The sequence below is a fragment of the Heloderma suspectum genome, chromosome 6 (assembly GCF_057233095.1).
Source record: "Heloderma suspectum isolate Gila_16-S chromosome 6, 16-S_ref, whole genome shotgun sequence".
Lineage (NCBI taxonomy): Eukaryota > Metazoa > Chordata > Lepidosauria > Squamata > Helodermatidae > Heloderma > Heloderma suspectum.
Window position 1 is genome coordinate 115387337 of NC_139463.1, and position 26040 is coordinate 115413376.

General features: G+C 45.6%; 4 non-coding genes across 4 annotated transcripts; 2 read left to right on the forward strand and 2 right to left on the reverse strand.

Moving 5' to 3' along the window:
• The first annotated feature begins 21785 nt into the window (after window positions 1-21785).
• Window positions 21786-21857, forward strand: TRNAM-CAU (transfer RNA methionine (anticodon CAU)). Its single transcript has one exon. It is a non-coding gene; the product is annotated as a tRNA-Met (tRNA).
• A 366-nt stretch (window positions 21858-22223) lies between these two features.
• Window positions 22224-22296, reverse strand: TRNAK-CUU (transfer RNA lysine (anticodon CUU)). The gene has a single exon. It is a non-coding gene; the product is annotated as a tRNA-Lys (tRNA).
• Window positions 22297-22708: 412 nt separating this feature from the next.
• TRNAM-CAU (transfer RNA methionine (anticodon CAU)) lies at window positions 22709-22781 on the reverse strand. Its single transcript has one exon. It is a non-coding gene; the product is annotated as a tRNA-Met (tRNA).
• A 3043-nt stretch (window positions 22782-25824) lies between these two features.
• On the forward strand, window positions 25825-25898 carry TRNAI-AAU (transfer RNA isoleucine (anticodon AAU)). The gene has a single exon. It is a non-coding gene; the product is annotated as a tRNA-Ile (tRNA).
• The last annotated feature ends 142 nt before the right edge of the window (window positions 25899-26040 follow it).

Here is a 26040-nt window from a genome sequence, read left to right on the forward strand (position 1 = left end):
TCTTTCTCTCTCTCTCTCTTCCATTGTGGAGCGGTGCCCAAAAACTACCAGCATATCCTGGCCTTGGAGTTTGCCATCAAGGAGAACAATGAAAACTCCAAGCTCTTAGCCAATATCACTTTGGGGTTCCACATTTACGACAGCTACTCTGATGGAAGGATGACCTACCAAGCTACCCTGGCCTTGCTCTCTACCCAGCATAAGTTTACCCCAAACTACAAATGTGGCACCCAAAACAATTTGATAGCTGTCATCGGAGGACTCCTCTCTGAAACCTCCCTCCACATGGCAGCCATCCTAAGCATCTATAATATTGCACAGGTAAGATGAGTTTCAAAAGCATCCTACTCATTTCCCCTTTCCTTATATTTTTAAGAGCAGATTTGCAGTTCAGAGAGGGAAGGGGAGATATGACTGGCACAAATGCAAAGACTATGTCTGATATTCATTCACCAAACAAACCTAAGCAGAGAAAAAGTGCTGCTATAGTGCAAATATTAGAAATACTCCTCTAAATGGAATGTCATTTATGTATATAGCCACAGAAAAAACACCTCCCAGGGCTATCAGTCTTCAGTCAAGCTTGGAAAATGAGATTGTTAATACCTTTGTAGTTCAGCTACAGAGAGTTGTGGAAAAGATTACAAAAGGCCAGAATTATTCATATATTTGTTGTTGCTGCTGTGAACAGGGAACTAGCTTCAGGTTAGACTACTGCAAAGTATTATATGTGGGGGGTCCCCTTGGAGACTGCTTAGAAACAACTTAGTTCAGCTACAGAGGGTTGTGGACAAGATTACAAAAGGCCAGAATTATTCATATATATAATGTATCTAATATGATAACTTCTTATCATTCAGGGAAGAGTGTGAGTCCATCTTTTTTTTAATCTATTTTTTAAAAAAATTATATAAATGAAATAAACACTATTTTATTTCATTTATAAATTAAATAAGTGGCGTTCTCAAGCCTTTCTTTTTTTTCCTTTGGTACTGCCATCCTCCACTTTCAAAAGCACAACAAACAAGTATAATTGCAGAAACAAAAACAAACAAACACGCAGATTTAATTACAAGTCCTCAGATATTGCTGGTAGTTTAAATTCAGAAATACTATTTGGAGCCGTTTGTCCTTATGTCTCCTAATTGCTTAGGAGTTTCAAACAGCTTTCAGTAGATGACACTCCAGCAACTAACCTTAGATTTCAGCCCCTCTCTTTCTCCACAGAAGCAGCTGTTCTTCCAAGATTTCATCCGGATGATGTTGTAAGCTTCCCCTTTTAATTCCAGGGGAAGATAAAAAGGTTTCTCAACCTTTTCACAGCTGTTTGAGATAAGCAACCTGGGGAGCTTTGCAAGTCACTGCAGGACGCCATGGCTCCAACCGGATATCATGAGTCCATCTTTTTTAACAACATCTGTACATTGCCTTTTAGCTTTCTTACAGCTCATTTTCCACCACAGTGAGAGATAAGAGGGAATTCCCTTCCTTGTACCGGATGGCCCCAAATGAACTTCATCAGTGCCATGGGATTGTCCACTTTCTTCAGCATTTTGGGTGGACATGGGTTGGGATCACAACTGCAGACGATGACAATGGGGAACATTTCTTACAGGCTTTGATGCCAGTTCTTCTGGGGAATGGCATCTGTTTTGCCTTAATTGAAAAGACTCCAAAATTAGTGTATATATTTGATGTTTTCACCTTGATTCCTAAGTGGAAAACAATTATATTCCATTCTCCTCAACAGCACAGCCAATGTAGTTGTTGTCTATGGAGAGATGCTCAGTCGTTGCTGGGGTTCAGGTGGATACTCCAGTCCCCAGAAGCCTCTCTAGGTAAAGTGTGGATCCTGACCTCCCAGTGGGATTTACAGTCTTTGATCTTTCAGAGGACAATGGACATGCAAGCCTTCTATGGTGCCTTAGCCCTTGCCATTCACTCCCAGGAGCCTCTGGGGTTCCAACATTTCCTCAAGGTCATAAATCCTTCCTGGACCAAAGAAGATGGCTTTATCGAGGCCTTCTGGAAGCAAGCATTTGACTGTTTCTTCCCAGGTTCAAACCTGGATGAAGACACTGAGAATATTTGCAACGGGGAGGAGAACCTGGAAGGCCTTCCTGGGACCTTCTTTGAACAGTGTGTACAATGCTTTCTATGCTGTGGCACATGCTTTGCATTCCATGTACTTGTTTAGATCCGAACACAGAGCAACCGTGAGTGGAAGAAGATGGGAACACCAGGATCTGGAGCCATGGCAGGTATTTCACCTCCAACATTTCACAGAAGAAAATAGGGGATGCGCTCGTTACAATGCTATTTGCATGCCAAGGATCACTTTGTGAGCTCTATGTTCTATAGTATTATTACACATCACTGAAGGTTCTTCCTCACCTGCCGTACATTGGGTCGGATCCAGATTTAGTCATACTTATAGTACACCCATTGAAATCAGTGGATCTTAAGTTAGTCAGTTCAATCGCCCTGACTTCCGCTGATTTAAAAGCCAAGATGATGCCTGTTCCTTGGTTCCTAAAGATGATGCTAGAAAGAAACCCATCCTACCTACAATATGTTATCAACAATTTAAAATATACTCAGCAATGGCCGCAAGACTGGAAAAGGTCAGTTTACATTCCAATTCCAAAGAAGGGCAACGCCAAAGAGTGTTCAAACTACTGCACAATTGCGCTCATTTCACATGCCAGCAAGGTGATGCTCAAAATCCTACAAGCTAGGCTTCAGCAGTATGCGAACCGAGAACTACCGGAAGTACAAGCTGGGTTTCGAAGAGGGAGAGGAACTAGAGATCAAATCACCAACATTCGCTGCATCATGGAGAAAGCAAGAGAATTCCAGAAAAACGTCTATTTCTGCTTCATCGACTATGCTAAAGCCTTTGATTGTGTGGATCACAACAAACTGTGGCAAATTCTGAAAGTGATGGGAGTACCAGACCACCTTACCTGTATGAGGGTCAAGAAGCAACAGTAAGAACCGGACATGGAACAACCGAGTGGTTCAAAATTGGGAAAGGAGTACGACAAGGCTGCATATTGTCACCCTGCTTATTTAACTTATATGCAGAGTACATCATGAGAAATGCCGGGTTGGATGAATCACAGGTCGGAATTAAGATTGCTGGGAGAATTATCAACAGCCTCCGATATGCAGACGATACCACCCTAATGGCAGAAAGTGAAGAGGATCTAAAGAGCCTCTTGTTGAGGGTGAAAGAGGAGAGTGCAAAAGCTGGTTTGAAACTCAACATTAAAAAAACTAAGATCATGGCATCTGGCCCTATCACTTCCTGGCATATAGAAGGGGAAGAATTGGAAGCAGTGACAGATTTTACTTTCTTGGGCTCCAAGATCACTGCAGACGGTGACTGTAGCCATGAAATTAAAAGACGCTTGCTCCTTGGGAGGAAAGCTATGGCAAACCTAGACAGCATAGTAAGAAGCAGAGACATCACCTTGCCAACAAAGGTCCATCTAATCAAAGCTATGGTTGTCCCAGTAGTAATGTATGGCTGTGAGAGCTGGACTATAAGGAAGGCTGAGCGCCGAAGAACTGATGCTTTCGAACTGTGGTGCTGAAGAAGACTCTTATGAGTCCCCTGGACTGCAAGGAGGTCAAATCAGTCCATCCTAAAGGAAATCAACCCTGAGTGCTCATTGGAAGGACAGATACTGAAGCTGAAGCTCCAATATTTTGGCCACCTAATGCGAAGAGAAAACTCTCTGGAAAAGACCCTGATGCTGGGAAAGACTGAAGGCAAAAGGAGAAGGGGACGGCAGAGGATGAGATGGCTAGATAGCATCACCGATGCAATGAATATGAACCTGAGCACACTCTGGGAGAGTGCGCAGGACAGGAAGGCCTGGCGTGCTATGGTCCATGGGGTCATGAAGAGTCGGACACGACTGAACGACTGAACAACAACACCTACTGCAGTGTGCAAAATGGCTGTCTATGCACTGCATGGTGCCCCAGGAGTAAGAGTGAGGGAGAAATTTGTTCAGTTTGCATTTTTATGTGAACTTACCTGATTTTGCAATTTCAAACCAATATGCAAAACACAATTCAGTTATCCTTAGACATTCGCACTTCCCTGAATTTTCAAATAGAGTTCTCCAACTTTAAAAAAAATACGTACAGATATGTGTGCATTAGGGGAAGGTGCGTACAAACGTGAATATATTAATGAAAGCAGAGTTCAAAAATGCATTATATTAGGAAAATTGCAAAGGAATGTGTATATTAGGAAATATTGCATACAAAAGTGCATATGTTAAGAGAACTGTGAACAAAAATGCATACAAATTTTCATTGCAAATTTAAAAGAAAAAAATCATGATAAACCCATGTAAGAATGGGAAAATTCTCAAATTTGGGGATAAAGTGAACTTCTGGGAATGGTTGAGCAAGGGTGCAATCCTATGGATGTTTGGACAGAAATATGTCCTACGACTCCCAGCATTCCCCAGCCAGCAAAGCTAAGAGAGCAATCCTCTGGCTACTAGTCATTGTCTAGACAGCCATAGGAGTTTTTAGTTTCTGGGAACCAAGGTCATCCAACCTCGGCTCCCAGAAACTGTGCTTGCCACCCCCTTGTACCTGGCAAAGATCTTTCCATGCCACTGCCGTCTCCATGCTTGTAAGTGGAGCACAGAGAGAGCAAAAATGAGGCATTCCCCGGGGCGGGAAGGGGATGGGACCCTTTCCCTCCCCATCCCTGAAGCTGCAGCTGGACGCGTATCTAGCCACAAATGCAGGGTGGGCAAAGGGCAGAGAAAAGGATCTCCTCCATCCTCTATTCACCCTGCATTGGATAGTTGGTAGCCTCCAAGTTCGGAGGCTACTGACTATCTCAATAGGATTGCACCCTGAGTGTTTGAATAGTGCACAAATGGATACATTAATGGAGGCTATACATAGAAAAGGAGAAGGGGACGGCAGAGGATGAGATGGCTAGATAGCATCACTGATGCAATGAATATGGACTTGAGCACACTCCGGGAGATAGCGCAGGACAGGAAGGCCTGGCATGCTCTGGTCCATGGGGTCACGAAGAGTCGGACACGACTGAACGACTGAACAACAACAACAATACATAGAAACATGGGAAATTCAAGTGTAATTAATATCACAGATAAATGGAATAGTTCTGTGGTCATATAAATCTTGACAGAACACTGTTCTTGATATACTGTAATTAGAAGAGAATGTAGGCTATGATCTTTTGTGTGTTTGTATAAAATTTGATACAAAATATATGTAATGGATTCTTTTTTTACAATGAAGTTAATGTGTGTGTGTTTTTACAATGACTTAAAAAAAATAAAGGTAAGAAAAATGATACAGACTGAAATCAACACATTGATCCATCCCTACTCAGGAGGCCTGTCCTCTTTTGCATCTGGCCATCCTAATTATAACATCCCAGTCAGGAGTGGGAAGAGAGGGAGAAAGGCATGGACATTCGCAAAAAGTATTTATTTATTTATTACATTTCCATGCTGCCCAATAGCCAAATGGCTCTCATCTTTCAAAGGCTTCTCCAGCTATTTCCTAGTCATGATAAACCATTTACCTGTAATTCCCTGAAGACTAGATGTGTCTGCTATGTTGTCCTGCAGCAGACCACTGAAAAGCATCCACAGTCACCCTGGCTCCATTAACCATCTCCTGCCCCAGCCCCCAATCTTACAACAATACTTAAGTTGTTCATACTTTGCCTTCCTTCACTTTCATCTGGGATGTACAGCATGGACATCGTCGGTGTTCTTTTCCATCATAATAAATCGGCTGTGTTTGTGGGCTTCTCTGTCCTACGTGAAAGTACCACCAGATCCAACACAGCCAGGTGCTTACAGATCTAAGCAAAAAGGCACAACTTATTAGCACTCATCCCTTTCCCGCCCTCTCTCTCTCTCTCTCTCTCTCTCTCAACCTAGCTCCATCTCTTCCTAAGAAGCATCACGTTCAACAACAGCGCCTGAGACACAGGACAGTTTGATGAAAACAGAGAAGTAATAGCTGGATTCGATGTCACAAACTGGATCACTTTCTCAAATTACTCTTTTACTAGACCAAAGGTTAGAAGTCTGGGCTACTTGGGGCAGAGAGCTCACTGTTAATGAAGACAAAATCAAGTGGCATAGAATCTTTACCAAGGTTAGGTATAACTGATTTGTTAATGGTAACACACCCTGGGTTGGATCCAGGAGCTGCCTTCCACTCACAGAATGTCCCTCCACACAATTTTGGGGGAATCTCCTTTCCCTCACACCACAGATCACTCCATTCAGCAGGGTCTCCTGACTCTCTGTGTAGTGTTTTCAGGGGGCTGGAGAGGCTGCCGAGGGAAGGGGGGGCAGGGAAGTCTTCCACCAGCCCAGTTGCACATGCCCAAATCTGGATTCCAGCCCCCGATATGGGGTGGGCTTTGAAGGCTTATCAGAAACTACAGCTTAATGCTGAATCAAACGTTCCTCTCCTTGAAACTTCTACTCTTTCACAGGGGGTTGGTGGGAAATGAAGACCTTCCTGAAGATTGGGAGAGGGGATGAATATTTGGGGAGGGGGAGTTCAGATGGGGGTACTTACTATTACACAAGGTGGCTGGTTGTTCTTTCTCATTTATTTTCTTTTTTTTAAAAAAAAGCATGACATAGTTGGGCTGTCACACACTTTGAAACTGGTACCTCAAATGTCCTGAAACCAACAGTACATGAAGATGTATCATTATTCCCCAAGTCATTGTACCAGGCAGTGGGGGGGGGGGGGAGGATAATCACAGGCCATTGTTCTTAGGAGCATTTGAGTCTCCAGCTCTAAATTAATTTATTTATTTATTTATTTATTTATTTATTTATTTATTTATTGAATTTCTTAATCGCCCATCTGGCCAGTGACCCGGCCACTCTGGGCAATGTACAGCAATACAACAGTTTTAAAACAATAAAATTCTACTTTAAAACATCATATTTCTAAAAATACCCTAACCTATCCCAAATCCCTGCCTGAACAACCACGTTTTTAATGCGTGGCAGAAGCTCATTAGAGAGGGGGCATGGCTGAGTTCCCTAGGCAGGGAGTTCCACAAAGTGGGGGCCACCACAGAGAAGGCCCTCTCTCCCTCATCCTCATCCTGACCAGCCTAGCTGTCCTGGCTGATGGGACAGAGAGAAGGCCATCCAAGGCTGATCTTGTTGAGCGGCCTGTCTGGTGTTGCTGGAGGCGCTCCTTGAGATAGGCTGGGCCGGAGCCATATAGGGTTTTAAAAGTCAAAACCAACACCTTGAATTTGGCCCAGAAAACAACTGGTAGCCAGTGCAACTCCTTCAGCACCAGAGTGATATGATCACGCCGGCAGCTGCCTTTAATCAGGCGAGCCGCTGCGTTCTGTGCTGCAGTGAAGCTACCCCATGATGGAGCGCTTCTAGAATTATTAAGGGGGGGGTTAAAGTTAAACAAAGATGAGAAAGACCACTTACACTATTCTTTGTAAGTGCCCCCACCAGTGCAGGCTGGTGGCTCCAATGTCAATGGGGCAGTGCATCCACTCGGGGTTTCAGTCAGAACCAGTCTGAACTCTAAAGAAGCTACCCAAGGTGTTGAACCCTATCCCCAAAATAGGTTCAGCACCTTGGACAACTCCTTTAGAGTTCTGACTGAAACCCCAAGTGGATTCACCAGCCTACTGACATTGGAGCCACCAGCCTCCATGGGCCCCACCCAAAAAGTGCTGTGACTTTTGTTGACGAGAGTGAAAGTCACAGAAATTCTCCCTGCCCACACAGCTTCATGCCAGACAAATGTCCCAAAAGGAGGGGGAAGGGAGTTTTGGTTCAGCATTATTACAAATTGGTATAAAATGTGGCCAGCAGGCTATTGAATGGAGAAGGCTGCAGAACACAAAGTCGTAACTGGTTTCCGCTTGGTTTCTGGGCCCAACTGCAAGTGCTGGTCGTGAGCTTTAAAATCCTAAATAGCCTGAGTCCAGGGTACTTGAAGGTCCACCACCTTTCATATCAAACTATCCATTGTTTAGCCGCAGGGAGAGGCAACTTGGTGCCATCCAGAAGTTTTCGACTACAGGTCCCATAATCCCTGTGAATTGGCCATGTGGTTGGGGCTTGTGGGAGTTATAGTTCAAAACATCTGGAGAGCACCAAGCTGCCTTCCCCTGGTTTAAGATCTTCTTAATGGGGCCTTGTTTGGGCCTCCTCACCTTTTGAGCTATGGCAGGGCATTACCTAAGACAGGTTCTTTTTCATAGTGCCACTGAGACTCTGGAATTCCCCCTTGAGGGAACTCCCTCCCTGTCAGGCCTTAACTGCTGGCTTTCTGCTGGCAAACCAAGGCTATGTTATTTCAGAGTTGGTTGGGGGCGGGCTCTGAGTTGCAGCCTAAGTCAACCTGGAAGCTGAGCTTTCTGTATGTGTGGATAACCAACCATGTCAAAACTTGCAGCAATGTGTGACAATTCTTATTCTTGTATTGTGGACAGGTACCACCCCTTTCTGTGTGTAATGACAAATGTCATCCAGGTTACAGCAAGAAAACAAAGGAGGGGGCAAGATTTTGTTGTTATGACTGTGCTCCATGTCCAGAAGGGATGATCTCAGACAAAGATGGTAGGAGACTGAGACTACAATTCGGCGCAAAATGATGCATATTTTCTAGAGTTGCTGTCAAAGTGGATAAAGAAGGTGAGTTAAGGAAGCTGGAGGTGAAAGATTCCAAAATGGGCAACTGGGCAATCAGCAGCCATCCGTACCCCAAATTCCAGAAAATTATGATGTAGACAGCATGGTGCAGTGGTTAGAGTGTTGGACTGGGACTCGGGAGGTCTGGGTTCTAGTCCCCGTTTGGCCATGAAGATCACTGGGTGACTTTGGGCCACTCACTGACTACCAGCCTAACTTACCTCACAGGCTTGTTGTGAGGATAAAATGAAGAGAAGAAGGATCATCATATAAGCCACCCTGGGTTGCTTGCAAGAGGAAAAAAGGCAGGACATAAATGTAAGAGTAATAAATATCCAGACTCCTGCACTCATCCTTCCTCCACAAACTATCCAGGAAGTACACTTGACCCAATGAAAGAACCCACTCAGCCCTTTGAAGGCTTCTCATAGGGGCAGCAGGAGGAAAGAACTAGTCACATCACAGTTGTTTTGGCACTGAGGGAAGCGGCCAAGAAATTAACGCCGCTCTCATTTATTCATATTGTTCTGTTCGTTTTTGGCCACCTGGTGGCAGTACAGAGCAGTCCGCAAACTTCTGTGAGGATCTGTCACTGCTCCTGCATTCTCTTTGGGGGTGTGGGGAGGGGCGAAGAAAGAGGGAGGGGTTGCCATTGAATTCAAGAAGGACGAGAGAAAGGGGTGTTGTCATGTTTCCCTTGGGCCCCCTCTTTCCCGATGCACACACTCACACACACAAATAGAGAGGCTTCAGTCTCAGGCCTGTAATTCATTATCAACAGGTTCATTACAGATGCAAATCCTCAAAGACTCTCAGGCTACAAAGGAATGCCTCCAGGGGATTCGAGTGGGGACAACAACCTCGCCTGCAGTTTGAAGTGAGGCTTGCTGGCTAGGCTGGCTTAGGGAGGGATGTCCCGCCTTTCCAGTGAGGCTTGCTGGCTAGGCTGGCTTAGGGAGGGATGTCCCGCCTTTCCAGTGATGCTTCCCTACGTCGCCTTTCATGCATCACTAACTGGGTGGACCATCCGAGCTCCGCTCCTGTCGTTTCCGTCTTAGCTCTGCACCACAGTCTAGCATCTCTTAGGTCACACTCCCACTCTCTTCCTCCCAGCTTCTCACAGAGGGGGACAAGGGTGGGGCTTCAGGCCCGGTCATCTGGGAGTTGGTAACCTGAGAAGCACGCCTACCCATATCTGAACTGGCTTGGGAAAATGCATCCCCCGGTTCTGGCTGTTCCTCTTCTGAATCTGAGCCGCTCACTATCTCCCCATGCTCAGAATCAATCATGACAGGTGTTTCAGACTGGCGTTACCTGGAAACTGTGCTGCAGGCTTGGCCAAAAACACATAAGTTGCTCCCCATAAACATGATGGAGGTCATGCTGTCGGCTTGCTACAGTGTGTTTCTCTCCGTTTTCTCCCCACATGTATATTTGTAAACAAAGCAAATACCACAGAGGGACTGTACATCCCAATGCCGCTCATCCAAAGGAAACAAAATTCTGCATCATTGCCCCTGCAACAGCTCCTCACACAACAGAGGGGAGCATGTGTCAAAACTTGAATGACATAAACAGACGGATGGAAACTTCATTTCTTTGCAGACTGCTGAAGACAAAACGCCTAGGGACAACTAGAAGCAAAAAGCCTAGGGACAACTAGAAGCATATGGCAGGCAACCTACACCCTCCAGTTGTTTTGGACTGCAGCTCCCATAAGCCCAGACCAGCATGGCCAATGGTCATGGAAGATGGAAGATGTAGTCCTAGCCAGGTTGCAGTTTTATTCTGCAGGGTCACCACTCGCGTCTGTTGCAGCTTTACACCGACTGAAACAGATTTCGCCACTGTCACCCAGGCCTTGCCCGGTTCCAAACTGGCGTATGGCAAATGTGCGCAGTTCACTGAAATGGGCTTGGAAACCTCCACTCCTACAAAACGTTTTTGTTTAAAATCAGCCCTTTTTTGCTGCCCCCTGCTGAATTTCAGCAGCAAATCACTGCTTGTTTTTTAAGGAACAAGAGAGACAGACCCTTCCTTGCTGCCACACCACTGAATTTTTGTGGCAACAGCAGATGGTAGGAGCCACAAAAGAGGCCAGGGGCCACATGTGGCCTGCACGTGGCCCACCCGTGCTATGAGATTGCACCGTAAGGCTGCACTACTATGCATGTTTTGACAGAGAAGACTCCTACAAGTCTTCTTGTAGGAGCCTTCTCTGTCGAAACATGCATAGGAGTGCACCCTAAGAGTTATTTCTGTTGTGGCCCTTACCTGTCATGACACAGATGTAGGTATGCACTAGGAGGATGGTGGGGAAATCTCCCATTTGCCCTGTTTGGCAATACCATTAGACAGAGTGATCCAACCACCTCAGGCACTATATTTTGTGGTACCATTAAGGGCAGCAAATTTTCAATTATTTTGTTTGCAGAGAAATCCTATGCATGTTAACTCAGAAGTTAAGCCCTGCTGAGTTCAATGGGACTTAGTTCCAGGAAGGTAGGATTTAAGCATTGTTGCCTTATTGCATTTTATAACACCATTTTTATCACCAGGGTCACCTTTGGGGGTTTTGTGCTTCTGGTATGAAGTATCTCAAGCCATCTTTGTTGATCATCAGTTCAGGGACGTTAAAGAGTACATTGCTATCACGTGATCCAAAAGTATGTACTGGGCGGGATGGGGACTTTAGCCACTTCCTTGGTGAGAAGAAGTTGGAACTTGTCCGTGGCTCACCAAAATGGTGTTTTCTTACTTCCCATTTCATTTTTCTTTGAAAATAAATAATACAATTTCTGTTCACATTGGACTAACCTGCTGAGTGAATTCATTACTTATTTATTAGTGCATTGAATTAGATGCAACCTTTCCATCCCAAAAGTAACCAAGGCTTGGTATCAGCGTGTTACATCCTCGTGAAGTGCGCTGGGCCCACTACTGACACCTACCTCTAAGCTTCCATTTATTTTGGTTTTAAAAATGGCTGTGAGCATGACCAGGCCAGCTGGGAGTTGCCATTTTTATTTCCTACAATGCGCCCAACATAGCATCACTCTGAGGCATTGTGGGACATTAAAATGGCTACTCACAGTTGCCCACCAGCTCCTACAGGAGAGGGCCAGTAGCTCAGTGGTAGAGCACCTGCTTTGCAGGCAGAAGGTCCCAAATTCAACCCACGGCACCTCTAAGTAGGACAGGAAAAGCTCCTGCCTGAAACCCCGGAGAGCCACTGCCAATCAGTGTTGAGAATACTGGGCTAGATGGACCAATCGTCTGAGTCAGTATAAGGCAGCTTCCTATGTACCTCTACCAGGAAAGCCCACAGAGGCTCACCAAAGCAGGAAGGGTCCCACTGGGCCCACACATGATAGGAAAGAGCCCACCACTGGGAACCAGCCCCAAAGAGACCAGTGTGGGCTGACCTGAAGAGGGCTCATAACAACAAACATGCCATTAAGGCAACTTAAAAGAGCAAAACCAAGTTCAGACCTAGCCAACCACGCATTAGCTAGGGATGTGGCTGATACTCTCATTGTCACCAAGCAGGTAGGGTCACCCGCCTGACCCGTCATGCATTCAGTCTGCAAAGATATAATAATAATATTGGTGAACATATCCTCCAGACTTTGTTGGACTGCAAATCCCATCAGCCCTAGCCAGTACAGCTAATGGTGAGGGAAGATGGGAGTTGCCCTCCAACAACATCTGGAGAGGCGCACACACACCCCATCCCTGCCCTGGAGAGAATACAGGGATAATTCAGAAAGCGAGCTTTGCACTGAGTCCTTCGGGAGAGTTTTGATCAGGAATGACAAAGTAGGTGCCATCCTGAAACTGATTTTTACGGGCCGTTCTGCTTTCATATTTATGAAAGTTCTGCATTTTGTTCTTTTTATTCAACAACAATCCATTATTGGACCATTGAGGAGCATTTTACCCAGAGTACATACAACCATTATAACAAAAGATAGCAATGCATTTGATGTAGAATCCTGTTGTGTGTTTGGGGTCAGTCTATATTACCTCCAGAGATCCGTTGCCATTCAGTGCAGCTGAGTACAAAGAGCCTGAGGATTTCCCCCAATGTAGTCTTTGCGGCAAGTTACCCAAAGGTTATCTTGAATTGGTCATCTTTGTTCTACAACTCCTGAGGGGGTAGGAGGAAATAGATCTGGGGGAAGGGCAGATCTAAGACAAAAGGAGAGCAGGTTTTGTCTTGCAGGGGAAGATCGCTGGGCAGCAGACAGGAAGCAGAGACTGGGAGGATTTGTGATATTGTAGGCCTTCATCCTGGAAAAAAGGAAAGGTTCCTCCCATGCAAGCACCATCCTGAGCACAGTGTAAATTAACCTTTATAAAAGACATGCCACACGTCTCCAGTGTCCTCCTTCCAGGAAACTGAAGTCTGCATAAGCGCTGAAGCCCCTTCAAGCTCTCCCCTCTCAGAACTAGGGTACAGGAGCGTAACAATACATTTGTTGATAAGTGCATAATTCTGACCAGCTAAAGTAATGATTCCCCATAATATTCTGTTTATTGCATTTTTTTATCCCAGCCCTCTACCTGGGATAAAAGCTGCTCCAGCTGGTCCAGGGACAACAGAAGCAAGCAAGCTCCCAGAGAGTGAGCGACCGGAGCGAGCGGACAGGGGGAGCAAACAGGAGTTGGCCAGGGGAGTTCGGCAGGGGAGGTCAAGGGGGAGGCCCCTAACATTTTTTTTAACTAACTTTTTTCCATTTATTTGTCTTGTAACACACACTTCCACACCAGTGGGACTCTGCTTTTAACCTCTACTGAGTAGAGGAGCAGGCACAGGCTAGTCTAGAACAATCACAAAGCTAGACACAAAAAGGGAAAAGAGGCTATGGAAGGACAAGACTCTCCAGTGGTGGTGACCTGCAAGGTGTGTACAATGTTTGTTTTCTTGCCTGAGAACAACATGGCCTACACCTGCAACAAGTGCAAGTTGATCACGCTGCTGGAAGAAAAAGTAAATGGACTGGAGCGGCGACTGTCGATCCTCCGGGGAATAAGAGAACACGAAGAGTTCTTGGACAGAATAGGGGAACAGCAGCAAAGGGAAGACCAGAAGCTTGAAGAGCAACAGCAAGCTGAGGCAGTGGGAAATGCTGAGGTGAAGAAAAATGGAGTAGAGGATACACCTTGGAAAAGGGTGACAGTTAGGAGAAGAAGAACTAGACGCCACTCTGCACCAGTGGAAGCCGTGGAGCTGTGGAACCGATTCCAGGTACTTGCAGATGAGACTGGAGGACAGCCTGCAGAGGAAGAATCACAGGGGAACCTGCATGAGAGTGAGCAAGAGGCTGAAGGTCAGTCAAACAGAGGCGATGAAACCCAGGCCTACAAGAAGAAGAGAAGAGTGGTGGTAGTGGGAGACTCCTTGCTGCGTGGGGTCGAGACCCAAGTATGTCGCGAAGACCCGTGGACTCGCCAGGTATGTTGTCTCCCGGGAGGACAGATTAGAGACGTGACTGAAAGGTTGCCTGCACTCATAAAGCCCACTGACAGGTATCCCTTTCTTCTCATCCATGTGGGAACAAATGATACCGCCAAGCAGGGTTACAAAGAGATCACGTCAGACTTTGAAGCTTTGGGAAGGAAACTCAAGAATTTGGGGGCCCAGATAGTTTTCTCATCCATCCTTCCAGTAGTTAGAAGAGGGATAGAAAGGGAACGAAAAATACTCCAGGTGAATGACTGGCTACAAAGGTGGTGCCGACGAGAGAGATTTGGATTCTGGGACCACGGGCGATACTTCCTGGAAGATGGGCTGTTGGCTAGGGACGGGTTGCACCTCACAAAGGATGGGAAGAATGTGTTTGGCCACAGCATGAAGAACTTCATCAGGAGGGCTTTAAACTGAATCCTACGGGGAAGGGAGATGTAATGTTGGGGGTAACAATGGACGTAGGCGCATGCACTGCAATGGAGAGAACAGCTCTGATAGTGCCCAATAATAGTCTTCAGACACATGTAGGAAGAAAGCCAGACTATGAAGCACATGGTCTTCGATGTCTATATACTAATGCCCAGAGTATGGGAAACAAACAGAACGAACTTGAACTCTTAATACAAGAGGGAAATTATGACCTGATAGGTATAACTGAGACTTGGTGGGATGACTCTCATGACTGGAATACAGCAGTTGAAGGATATAACTTGTTCAAAAAGAACAGGAGGAACAGAAAGGGAGGTGGGGTTGCACTGTATGTGAAAAATACCTCTCTCTGCACAGAAATACAGGACAATGAGCTTGGTAGCCCCATCGAGAGCATCTGGGTTGAAATAAATGGAGCAAAGAATAAAAGGAATCTGGTGGTCGGAGTCTACTACCGGCCACCCAATCAAGGAGAAGACAAGGGTGAAACTTTTGAAAAGCAAATAGCCAATGTTTTAAGGAAGCATGATGTAGTAGTAATGGGGGACTTCAATTTCCCCGATATTTGTTGGGAGACAAATTCTGCAAAACATGGCCCCTCCAGGCAATTCCTGACTTGTGTGGCGAATAACTTCCTCCTACAGAAAGTAGAGGAAGGAACTACAGGATCAGCTATTCTTGACTTGATCCTAACCAACAGAGATGACTTAGTGGATAAAGTAGCAGTTACAGGAACTCTGGGGGAAAGCGACCATGTTGTACTTGAGTTCTTGGTTCTAAGGGAAGCAAAAGCTGAGTGTGGTCAAACGCGTACCCTGGATTTTAGGAAAGCTGATTTTAATAAACTCAGAACAATGATCAATAAGGTCCCATGGCAAGCGACGCTAACGAAAAAAGGAGTCCAAGATGGGTGGGAGCTTTTAAAAAAGGAAATTCTCAAGGCACAATCACAAACAATTCCAACAAGAAGAAGAGGTGGAAGACAACAGAAGAAGCCAATGTGGCTTCACAAAAAGCTTAGGGATGACCTGAAAACAAAAAAGGACACATATAGGAAGTGGAAAGAAGGCCAAGTAACAAAGGAAGAGTACAGGCAGATAGCACAGAATTGCAGGGATGGCGTCAGGAAGGCTAAAGCTGAGAATGAGCTGAGGTTAACAAGGGATGCTAAAAACAACAAAAAGGCTTTATTCAGCTACGTGCATAGTAAAAGGCAGAGGAAAGAAATGGTGGTTCAGCTATTAAATAAGGATGGCAAAACAATAACAGATGACAAAGAAAAGGCAGAGGTGCTCAATTCCTACTTTGGCTCAGTCTTCTCCCAAAAGAGGGTCTATGACCCCCCTGGCAAAGGCGAAGTACAGGCTGAAGGGGCAGGATTGCAGCTTGAGATCGATAGGCATATGGTCAAGGAACACCTAATTACTTTGAATGAGTTCAAATCTCCAGGGCCAGATGAACTGCATCCTAGAGTAATAAAGGAACTGGCAGAAGAACTCTCAGAACCTCTGTCTATTCTCTTTGAGAAATCATGGAGGACGGGTGAAGTGCCAGATGACTGGAGGAGGACTAACGTCCCTATCTTCAAAAAGGGTAAAAAGGAGGAACCTGGGAACTACAGACCAGTCAGTCTGACATCAATCCCTGGGAAAATTCTGGAGCAGATGATAAAGGAATCCATCTGGAAGCACCTTGACAACAATGCCGTGATTACTCGAAGCCAACATGGATTTATCAAAAACAAGTCCTGCCAGACAAATCTGATCTCATTTTTTGATCAAGTAACCTCCCTTGTAGACCGTGGGAATGCTGTAGACATCATATACCTCGACTTCAGCAAAGCTTTCGACAAAGTGCCCCATGATATCCTGATGAGCAAACTATCTCAAAGTGGGCTAGATGAAACAACGATCCGGTGGATCCACAGTTGGCTACAGAATCGGACTCAAAGAGTGCTTATCAATGGGACCTTCTCAAACTGGGGAGAGGTAACGAGTGGGGCACCGCAGGGCTCAGTCCTGGGCCCAGTGCTCTTCAACATTTGTATTAATGACTTGGAGGAGGAGGTGCAGGGAATGCTGATCAGATTTGCAGATGACACCAAATTGGGCAGGTTAGCTAATACTTTGGAAGACAGAAACAAAATTCAAAGTGATCTGGATAGACTGGAGCGCTGGGCAGAAAACAACAGAATGACATTTAATAGGGATCAATGCCAAGTTCTGCACCTAGGAAAAAGAAACCAAATGCACAGTTACAAGATGGGGGATACGTGGCTCAACCACACTACAAGCAAGAAGGATCTTGGAACTGTTGTCGATCACAAGCTGAATATGAGCCAACAATGTGATGTGGCTGCAAAAAAGGCAAAGGCTATTTTGGGCTGCATTCATAGAAGCATAGCTTCCAAATCCCGGGAAGTACTAGTTCCCCTCTACTCAGCACTGGTTAGGCCTCATCTGGAGTACTGTGTCCAGTTCTGGGCACCACACTTTAAGAAGGATGCAGACAAACTGGAGAGGGTTCAGAGAAGGACAACAAAGATGATCAGGGGACTGGAAACAAAGCCCTATGAAGAGAGACTGAAAGAACTGGGCATGTTTAGCCTTGAGAAGAGAAGACTGAGGAGAGATATGATAGCGCTCTTCAAGTACTTGAAAGGTTGTCACAGAGAGGAAGGCCAGGATCTCTTCTCGATCATCCCAGAGTGCAGGACACGGAATAATGGGCTCAAGTTACAGGAAGCCAGATTCCGGCTGAACATCAGGAAAAATTTCCTGACTGTAAGAGCAATACGACAATGGAACCAATTCCCTGGGGAGGTGGTGGGCTCTCCCACACTGGAGGCAGTCAAGATGAAGCTAGACAGCCATCTGTCAGGGATGCTCTGACTTGGATTCCTGCATTGAGCAGGGGGTTGGACTCGATGGCCTTGTAGGCCCCTTCCAACCCTACTATTCTATGATTCTATGATACCAATAATGCATCCAAGATTTCTCCACTTGCCCATTTTATCCCCTCACTGCAATCCTGGACTAAGGGCATCTCTACACCAGCCTAAAATCCTGCATTAAAAATGGGGTTTTCTGCTTCCGTCTTAAATGCAGGATCACGACGGACTCCCTTTACATGTGCTCCCTTTCCCCCCTCCCCTTCCCCCCTCCTTCTCCCCATATATGAGTCTTCCATTATCTTTCCGTGATCTAGCTCCTCTTCTTGCCACTTTAACTCTTTTCACAGAGGAAACTGAAGCAGAACACAGCGGGGTAATTCGACAGCTCATTCTCTGCAATCTATTTAAAAAAGGAACAAAGGGCATTTAGTGCAGGAGGGACATGGCAGGATCACAGCGTCATGTAGAGAGCCCACAAACTTCCGTGAAGGAGCAATCTCAGTCGCAGGATAAAAGCTCCGTGTGAAGGAGCCCTAAGAGATTCTGTTGGATCCTGATTTAAGCATGTGCTGGCAGAAGCAGACTTCTCCGGCAGCCCCTCCACACACACACACACCCCAAAAATGATAGAGAGACCATCTGGGATCCAGTGGCACAGCCAGGTCATGTTAGACCCTGGACTTAATGTCTGATGGGGCATTATGGGGGTTAATCAGTCATTGAAACTCACAACCAGCTGCCATTCCTCGCTTTACCACTACTTCTGTATTTCTGATATGTTGAAGCAAAACAAACAAATAAAAAGCTGTTTGCCAGCCTGGATTTAGAAAGACAGAAAGACAGAAAGACACTCTGAGCATGTACCATTTTGCATTTTAAACAGAAATCATAGCGCCATCACGATTACAAGAATAAAATGGAGTTTGCTTCTGCTTCCTTCATGCTGCACACATTTACTTGGGAATAAGCACCGTGTTGTCAAAAAAGGTATTTTAAAGTATAAGAATGGCATCTGTGTAACCCTGTACATGCCTGGCTGGCCACCTCTTGACTATAAAATGGATTTTTAAAATTAAGAAGAAAGGAAGGATGCTGTGGAGAGCAGCGTCAGCCTTGGAGCATCCCAGGGTGCCCATGCTTGGCTAGGTGCTGATGCCCCCACGCCTTTGCTGCTGCTGCCCCCATCACCTGCCAGTCTCTGGGTAGTAATTTAGGGTCCCCAGACTTCACCCCGAAGATTCAACCCTAGCTACACCATTGCAGGGGACTCTGCTGGACAGGGTAGGCTGTGGGCAGGAGGATACTAGAAAGCTGGACAGACAGACAGTGGCTCTGCCCAGTCTTGGAGGATTCCTGTCTTCCCCATCAGCCTCCAAGCATGGTCCCCTGTTGCTCTGAGAAGCAGAGGGGCTGGAAGAGCTGCCCTGAGAAGAAGAGGGTAAGGAAGTCCACTTCCATCACCTCAGGTACACATGCCTACATCTGGATCCAGCCCCATAGATCACCCCATGAGCTTAATGGTGGGGGGGGAGTACAATTTAAACCTGGGCCTCTCCAGTCCACATCTGACCATCTAGGGCCCACACACAACCCAGGCTCTTCAAAAGAAGAAAGCAACCCAATTGCGCCATGACTCGGGTTCGGACTGAGGTTGCTGCGGCCACAACATGGAGTATTAACCACAATACGACCACGGCAAGCTACCAGGGCCCTTGCTTGTGGTGCTACCACTCTTGCCAGCAGTGGTAGCCAAATGGAGCTTCCACACTGAGAAAGACAAGGTGCTTAGGAATATTAGTAATAGCCTGAGAACAAAACAAGGTGATGGACTGATAACTTATGCCCTGATTGTGGATTTCCCAGATGCATGGGGAGGGGGGAGGTGTTGGGCTAGATCAGCCTCCCCAAAATTGGTGCCCTCCAGATGTGTTGGATGACAACTCCCAGCATCCCCCCTGTCCTGGTCCTATATTGCTTTATGAAGCATCTAGTGTGACTGCTGGAAGAAGTCTCCCTCTCATTGTTAACCCATCCTGCCAGCTGCTGATGTAATGAACAAACAGGCCTAGCTCAGCTCACAGGAGGATTCCTCTACTGATAGAGTAAGGCTCAGATGCTTCATAAGGCAATACAGGACTAGGACAACATGGGGCATCTTTGCTGGTCCCAGGCACTCCATCCTCCCTGTCTGGATTTGGGCCGGATAGACCTAGGAGAAATGTGGATGCATGGAGGGCAAATTGTAAGCAAGCATAATTCATGACATTGCACAACATCATCACTGATCACAGGGCACGTCAGTTAAGGCACTGGACTTAACTTCCCAGTTCCTGGATTCGTGGACCTTGAGCAAACATGAGATAGCTTTAACTCTGGTCTTCAACCAGAGGGTTTTTTAAAAGAATCATTGAATATACATTATGCTGGTCTAACAATTTGTTGTTTATTCGTTCAGTCACTTCCAACTCTTCGTGACTTCATGGACCAGCCCACACCAGAGCTTCCTGTCAGCCATCGCCACCCCCAGCTCCCCCAAGGTCGAGTCCGTCACCTCCAGAATATCATCCATCCATCTTGCCCTTGGTCGGCCCTCTTCCTTTTGCCTTCCACTTTCCCTAGCTTCAGCATCTTCTCCAGGGTATCCTGTCTTCTCATTATGTGGCCAAAGTACTTCAGTTTTGCCTTTAATATCATTCCCTCAAGTGCGCAGTCTGCCTTGATTTCCTGGAGTATGGATTGGTTTGATCTTCTTGCAGTCCAAGGCACTCTCAGAATTTTCCTCCAGCACCACAGTTCAAAAGCATCTATCTTCCTTCGCTCAGCCTTCCTTATCATCCAGCTCTCGCAGCCATAGGGTACTACAGGACGCAGTTAATTTGATGATCTCGGATGTGGTGCCTTGGCACACAGCTGAGGTCAGAAGGGCCCAGCAGCAGCTTCCTGGTTGCCAAGCACCAGGCCAGGCTACACCCAGCAGGGCCCTCTGGGCCTTCCTGGCTGAGCGTGGGGACACCCGAACCTTGGACGGCCAGAGATCCATCATGTCCAGCATTCTTTTCCCCACAGTGGCCAACCCAGTGCCTACATCATGTGTGGGCAACTTGGCCATTTTTGCCCCCCTGGACCCCGATGGCCTTGTAGGCCCCTTCCAACCCTACTATTCTGTGATTCTATGATTCTATGACCCTACCAGTGGGTGCCTGCAATTTTTTTAAATTTAGCAGTGAACTCCTACGGAGCACTATAAGGGTCCATTTCAGCTTAAGATAAGCTAAATGTGACCTTTGGAGCACTCTGTGATTCCTGCATTGACTCAATGGTCTTATAGGCCCCTTCCAACCCTACTGTTCTATGATTCGATGTTAAATATTACTTGGTAGAGCTAAATGTTAAAGACACATGCGGGTAATTTTTGAGAGGGCGTTGATTCTGTTATATTATTGTAATATTATTGTAATATTAATATTATTACATTATTAATATTATTAAAAAAATATTAATGCATTAATATGCATTAAAAATGGCTTTTACTTCTAATATTGAGCGGTAGTGTTCCTGTATGGAGTATTGTATCACCCCTATCTAGTAACATACTATAGTGTTTGGCATGGTGTGTGTTGTTGTTTTTTAAATAAAGAGGACATTGCAGCCTGTTCCATTCCGGCTTTTACTCCGTCCCTGCGTACAGTAAGGACAATTACTTTCCATATTAAAACAAAAACCCAACACTCTTGGGATATTAACTGCCGCTTTTGACTTTCTGGAAAAGCTCCCTACCTTGACAAAGCTGATCAAGAAAAGGTAAGTCAAGCTATGGGATGCTAAATTAATCCAAAATTAATTTACCTTTGACTTGGATTGATGCTCCGACTTGGATTCTGCATTGAGCAGGGGGTTGGACTCGATGGTCTTGTAGGCCCCTTCCAACCCTGCTATTCTATGATTCTATGAAAACTAAATCACAAGGTTCTGCAGTACTTTAATTAATTAGTTCCCTATTAGTTCCGTCTTGGTGGTACTGTTGTCTTGTTTATTAGTAATGAATTGAAATACACTTCCGTGTCACACGTACGAATTTCAGATTATTATTCTTATTATTGTATGTTTTTGATGTATGGATAGCTGCTGAAATATTTCCCTTCCGAGAGGACGAGCTGATGAGCTTTTGTAAGGTGTAGGGGAAAGGTCCTGGCTTCCTATGTCATGATCAAAATGTAAAGCTACAGACAGAATAGGCTTTTTAAGAGTTTTGATAAACTAGCGATTTCCATCAAGCAGAGTGGCGCAGCGGAAGCGTGCTGGGCCCATAACCCAGAGGTCGATGGATCGAAACCATCCTCTGCTAAGATTGCTTTTTTTCCTCCCAAGACCGAACTTTGCACAATTTGCTGTTTTATTTTAGTTCTTCTGCTTTTGCCCTTTTATTGTGACCGCTTCCTGATACTATGTAGCCATCGTTTTATTTTTATTTTTTTTGAATGCATGGAAGATCCGAACATTGCTTTTGGGGGAGCGTAACCATTTCGTTTCCTCAATAGCTGCACGTTCTATATAACCAACTATAAACATACATGTAGCACTAAACGAGAACAGGAATCAATAGGGCAGAAGTTGTAGTCTGTAATGCAAAAAGCTTCGCTCCTTTCCCAACAGCGGAAGCAGATGCCTTCCCTTTACAAATTAGCGAGGGAGAAGGAGGGGGAAAAATTTCCGCCCAACGTGGGGCTCGAACCCACGACCCTGAGATTAAGAGTCTCATGCTCTACCGACTGAGCTAGCCGGGCGCTTGGTTCCTTTAGGTGAATATCCTCCTACATAGGCTTAATTTTAGGGGGTGCAGGTGGATGGATACAGAAACTGTTTTTTTCAGAGCACTTCTCTTTTTCCTTCCTCTGTATCTCTAGAAGTTGGACAATCTCTGTGTACGCTGAGGAGGAGCGGACGGTGGACAGGCAACGGCACAGAAACATAGCTATATCAGGTGGGACTACCGGTACATTGCAGCCAGCACAAGATTTCCAGCTCTCTTAACTGGATACCTGATTCTTTCAAGCGGAGATGCCCGTTCTGCAAAACCACCTAATAGCCCCCTTCGGAGGCTCGCAGAGAAATCGGGGTGGGCGATTTCTGTGTTGTGGAGCCTTAAAAAAGCCATTTAGAAAAACCGAATAGTTAAATTCCCCCACCCCAAAAACATGCCCTCTCTGAGGATCGAACTCAGGACCTTCAGATTATGAGACTGACGCGCTGCCTACTGCGCTAAGAAGGCACACGTTTTAGGGTCCGGGTTATAGCAACTTGGGAGAGGTTACAAAGCATGCTAGGACTATTTAGTATCGAATTCGACAGGGGTCGACTGCTTGAGTGGGTTAAAAAGCATTCAGACTTCTCCCTCTCCAGGAAGGGGACATTTATATATCTATATCATATATCTACTACTGTGGGCAAGAATCCCTTAGAAGAAATGGAATAGCACTCATAGTCAATGAAAGGGTGGGAAAAGCAGTACTGGGGTACAATCTGAAAAATGATAGAATGATCTCAGTACGAATCCAAGGCAAACCATTCAACATCACAGTAATTCAAGTCTATGCCCCAACCACTGAGGCCGAAGAAGCTGAGGTTGATCGGTTCTATGAAGACCTACAACACCTTCTAGAACTCACACCAAAAAAAGATGTCCTCTTCATCATAGGGGACTGGAATGCTAAAGTAGGAAGTCAAGAAATCCCCGGATTAACAGGCAAGCATGGCCTTGGTGCACAAAATGAAGCAGGACAAAGGCTACTAGAGTTTTGCCAAGAGAACACGCTGATCATAGCAAACACTCTTCCAACAGCACAAGAGGCGACTCTACACATGGACATCACCAGATGGTCAATATTGAAATCAGATTGATTATGTCCTTTGCAGCCAAAGATGGAGAAGCTCTATACAGTCAATAAAAACAAGACCTGGAGCTGACTGTGGCTCATATCATGAGCTGCTTCTTGCAAAATTTCGGCTGAAATTGAAGAATGTAGGGAAAACCACTAAACCATTCAGGTATGACCTAAATCATATCCCCTATGAATATACAGTGGAGGTGAGGAATAGATTTAAGGGATTAGACCTGATAGACAGAGTGCCTGAGGAACTATGGACGGAGGTCCGTAACATTGTTCAGGAGGCAGCAACTCAATCCATCCCAAAGAAAAAGAAATGCAAGAAAGCAAAGTGGCTGTCTGATGAGGCTTTACAAGTAGCTGAGAAAGAAGGAAAGCGAAAAGCAAGGGAGAAAGGGGAAGATATACCCAACTGAATGCAGAGTTCCAGAGAATAGCAAGGAGAGACAAGAAGGCCTTCTTCAATGAACAATGCAAAGAAATCAAGGAAAACAACAGAATGGGAAAGACTAGAGATCTCTTCAAGAAAATCGGAGATATCAAGGGAACGTTTTGTGCAAAGACGGGCATGATAAAGGATAAAGAAGGCAGGGACCTAACAGAAGCAGATGAGATTAAGAAGAGGTGGAAAGAATACACAGAAGAACTATACAGGAAAGATCTGAATGCCCCAGATAGCCAGGATAGAGCGGTCACTGAACTTGAGCCGGACATCCTCGAGAGTGAAGTCAAGTGGGCCTTAGGAAGCATGACTAACAACAAAGCTAGCGGAGATGACAGTATTCCTGCTGAGCTATTTAAAATCCTACAAGATGATGCTGTTAAAGTGCTGCACTCAATATGCCAACAAATTTGGAACACTCAGCAGTGGCCACAAGACTGGAAAAGGTCAGTTTACATTCCACTTCCAAAGAAGGGCAACGCCAAAGAGTGTTCAAACTACCGTACAATTGTGCTCATTTCACATGCCAGCAAGGTGATGCTCAAAATCCTACAAGCTAGGCTTCAGCAGTATGTGTACCGAGAACTACCGGAAGTACAAGCTGGGTTTCAAAGAGGCAGAGGAACTAGAGATCAAATCGCCAACGTTCGCTGCATCACGGAGAAAGCAAGAGAATTCCAGAAAAACGTCTATTTCTGCTTCACTGACTATGCTAAAGCCTTTGATTGTGTGGATCACAACAAACTCTGGCAAATTCTGAAAGAGATGGGAGTACCAGACCACCTTACCTGTCTCCTGAGAAATCTGTACAAAGGTCAAGAAGCATCAGTAAGAACCAGACATGGAACAACTGATTGGTTCAAAATTGGGAAAGGAGTACGACAAGGCTGTATATTGTCGCCCTGCTTATTTAACTTATGTGCAGAGTACATCATGAGATATGCTGGGTTGGATGAATCACAGCTCGAAAATAAGATTGCCAGGAGAATTATCAACAACCTCAGATACGCAGACGATACCACCCTAATGGCAGAAAGCGAAGAGGACCTAAAGAGCCTCTTGTTGAGGGTGAAAGTGGAGAGTGCAAAAGCCGGTTTGAAACTCAACATTAAAAAAAACTAAGATTTTAAAAGACGCTTGCTCTTTTAAAATCTACGAGTCCCCTGGACTGCAAGGAGGTCAAATCAGTCCATCCTCAAGGAAATCAACCCTGAGTGCTCATTGGAAGGACAGATACTGAAGCTGAAGCTGAAATATTTTGGCCACCTAATGCGAAGAGAAAACTCTCTGGAAAAGACCCTGATGCTGGGAAAGACTGAAGGCAGAAGGAGAAGGGGACGGCAGAGGATGATGGCTGGATAGCATCACCGATGCAATGAATATGAACTCGAGCACGCTCCGGGAGAGCGCAGGACAGGAAGGCCTGGCGTGCTATGGTCCATGGGGTCACGAAGAGTCGGACACGACTGAACGAACAACAACGACAATTGAGCTTGCTCAGTGAGCACTGAATGCTGGACTGACTGCTGAAAAGGGGGTGGGGGAGGGAAACCCGGAGAGGAGGAGGAAGAGAGCGGAGTGATTGGAGTTCTGAACAGAAAAACTCTACACTGCAACATTTTGTTGCAGGGGCCTGTTTGCTCTTTTTGTTTTGGCGTTTTGTTAACAACACTTCCTTTCTGCTGCAGAACATTGTCGAAATTTGACATCCATAGAATCGTAGAATAGTCCTGTTTGTTTGTAACTTCAGCTGAAATTAATGGTGTAAAACTCGGACTCAAACTGGAAAAAAGCCTTTTCAAAAGACTCCTTTTCTCTAAGCATAACATTAAGAGTCCCAAGGAGAGGGAATAGTCGTGTTGACGGTCGTGTTGTTCTCCAAAGTATTAACGGCGTCAAGCCATTAATAGCTAGCATTCTCTCTCAAGAGTTTAACCAGGTTCTGTAACCTTCAGTAGGCAGCCAGGAACAAAGGCGGTGCAACTGGCCGGTTAGCTCAGTTGGTTAGAGCGTGGTGCTAATAACGCCAAGGTCGCGGGTTCGATCCCCGTACGGGCCAGCGGGTGTCCCCGAACTTTTTCTATTTCAGACCTCTTTCCCCTCCTTGCTTCACACAGCATTTTCGCTCATTCCGTCAGAGCTTGCTCAGGCATTTACTTCTGATAAACCCCTAGAAAACTGAATGGAAAACTTAAGTGTGT